The sequence below is a fragment of the Neofelis nebulosa genome, chromosome 11 (genome assembly GCF_028018385.1).
Source record: "Neofelis nebulosa isolate mNeoNeb1 chromosome 11, mNeoNeb1.pri, whole genome shotgun sequence".
NCBI classification, from domain to species: domain Eukaryota; kingdom Metazoa; phylum Chordata; class Mammalia; order Carnivora; family Felidae; genus Neofelis; species Neofelis nebulosa.
The window spans coordinates 95534903-95538008 of record NC_080792.1 but is presented as its reverse complement, the minus strand read 5'-3'; positions in this window follow the sequence as shown (position 1 = coordinate 95538008).

Below are 3106 nucleotides of genomic sequence, written 5' to 3'. Positions count from 1 at the left end.
TGTCCACTGTGGGCTGACTCCTGGCCAACACTATGCCGGGGCACCCCGTGTTGTTACCCCGTCATTATAGTAAGTATATACCACTTGTTCAGTAGTAGGTCGAAACCTTTTGCGGTCGTTCTTTAAAATGGTCTGTTATTTTTATTCCTTTGGTCTTGCGTGCACCTTTTAGGCTTCAGTGACCAAGGTCACTTCAGTGACCAAGTTCCAAGTAAAACCCTCTGTAATAAATTGTGGTATCTATTAGGATGTTATTTCTACGTGGCAAGCACTGTTGCTTCACCGTCCAGTAACTGTCCTCTCCCGTTCCTCTTTGCTACAAAAGTTCTGTACGTTTAGGTGCTGGTCGGCCATAAGTTTATGGCATTCCCCTTTCTAGATTCAGTGGATGCGTGTTTATTTCTTCAAGTCATTCAACAAATATTTATTGAATGACTACAATGAGCTAGCCACTGTATTAGGCCAGAGGATATATCAGTAATTAAGACAGATCCTTTGGGAAGCATTCATTTTGGCAAGGGAAGACAGATGACTGACAGATAAGAACTACTACTGAAAAATGAAAAGAATAGGATAAAGGGGACTAGCAGTGCCAGAGGGGTGGCTGCAATTTTAAGTAAAGCAGTGTCTTAGTTTCCTAGGTCAGCTGTAACAAACTACCAGAGTGTGGGCTTCAGCAACAGAAATGTATCTCACAGTTCTGGAGGCTAGAGGTCCAAACTCAGGCTGTTGGTAGGGCTGGTTCCTTCCGAGGGGTGTGAGGGAAGCATCTGTTACAGGCCTCTGCCTATTATATACCATTGATACTGGATTAGAGCCTGCACGAATGACTTTTTGAACTCGATTACCTCTGTGAAGACCCTTTCTTCAAGTAAGGTCACGTTCTGGTAATGGGGGATGACCTCAACACACGAATTTTGGGAGCACAAAATTCAATGCATAAAAGGTAGTCGGGGTAGAGCTCATTTGTAAGGTAATACACCCTACATCTAATCATTTCCCGCAGGTCTGTGATAGAACTTTGTCACTAAAAATAAGTGAAAGATGAATTTCTGGTGTGTGCAGTGAAAAGCAGCTGGCCTTTCCAACCTGACACCACAAATCTATGGCACCTCTATTGCCTTGCCATCTGTCTCCTAAATTGATCTCATTGTCGGAGTAACTTGCGAACCTCAACCAACAGCTGTTTACAGACCATTTCTTTCAACCAATGCTAATTCCCGTTCACCAGCTGCTGAGACACTGGGCACATGGTCAGCTTCCCAGTTATTTAAGGGCTAAGTTAACTAAACCAAACATTTCACCATCTTGCCTTTCAGGAATGGTAATGCACAGATTAATCAGTGTGTGCTTAATTCATGGATGAATGTTAATACTTTCTAGGGGCACCTGGGTGGCTCTGTCGGTTAAGCTCCCACTCTTTTTTTTTAATTTTTTTTTTCAACGTTTTTTATTTATTTTTGGGACAGAGAGAGACAGAGCATGAACGGGGAGGAGCAGAGAGAGAGGAAGACACAGAATCGGAAACAGGCTCCAGGCTCCGAGCCATCAGCCCAGAGCCTGACGCGGGGCTCGAACTCACAGACTGTGAGATCGTGACCTGGCTGAAGTCGGACGCTTAACCGACTGCGCCACCCAGGCGTCCCAAGCTCCCACTCTTAATTTCGGCTCAGGTCATGATCCCACGGTTCGTGAGTTTGAGCTGTGCTATCAGCTTGGGATTCTCTCTTTTGGTTTCTCTCCCTTCCTCTTTCTCTCAAAATAAACGTAAAAATTTAAAAAAAAGACAGTACTTTCCAAATCATTATGTGCCTGTGGCAACGGTGACTGATTGTATTGGGACCTCTCTTAAAATTCCTGTGGTTTGCCCTTACCCTTAGGATAGTGCCAGGACCCTTAACCACATGTGGAGTCGGCAGGTAGTAGTGGAAACACCACGTGCTGGAGCCAAAGTGATCTGCGCTTGAACCCTGGGTCTTCCTCCACTTACTCTGCAACTTGGGGCAAGTCACTGTGAACTCCAAACAGAAGTAGGTAGCACACATGAACAGAATTCATGTGAGGATTAAACGAGACGGTGCATGTAACTTACATGCCACCACTTGTGGCATTTAACAGCAATTTACTTTCTTCCCTTTACATCCTAATTTCCACTCAGTCCCTGCATCATTTTAAGATATGACACAATGATAACATAGAGGGAGACAGAGGACATTGAGTGAGGTCTGAGTGAATTTGTCTCTGAAGGAGATAAATAACAATGGTACTGTGTATTTTTTATATTGAACTGGCTAATTTTGTTAAGATCCTCTACAAAGCGCCAGACATTGTCTTGTTTGAGATCTGCCACACACTTACCAGTTATTTTTCATATGAAACGTCACCATTTACTAGCTATGTAAATGGGGACAAATTACCTAAATTGCCAACCTCTAGTTCCCTTAACCATAGGGGCAACAGCATGTCACTCCCAGGGTTATAGACAGAAGGAATCTATTGTATTAAAGGGCTTAGCTTGGCTACCTTGTATCAAGCTGTCTATAAATGAAGATGAGCTACAAACTCAGCTACTACTACTACTGTTACTATGGGTTACTTGGAGCTGCAGATTTTCTCTGATTTCCCAGAAATTCCTGGTTTGCTGAGTATTTTGAAAAAATCAATTTTATTGAGATAAAAGTTGCATACAACAAACTGGACCCACTTGAAATGTATACTCTGATGAGTTTAACAGACAAGTACAGTCATGGAACCACCACCAGTCAAGATACAGATCATCCCTAATGGTTCCCTTGGGGTCCCGTCTGCTGTCAATCACTCTCCCATCCCCAGCCAACCACTGGTTTATCTGCTGCCAAGTTCCACGGTTAAGGTTCTAGCAGCTTATTTGTAGACAAAAACTTTGGAAGAGAAAAAATTCCTTTACTGAAGAAACTGTAATATAAAAGTAATTTATATTTGTTGAAGAGACTTTGGGAAAAAATAGAAAACTACAAAACAAAACAAGAATAAAGAAAAAAAAGAAAGTTAACTGCTCTTAATCTTTTGACAAATTTCCCGAAGAGTTTTAAGCAAGATTCATTTCAGTTATTTACAATTGATTTAT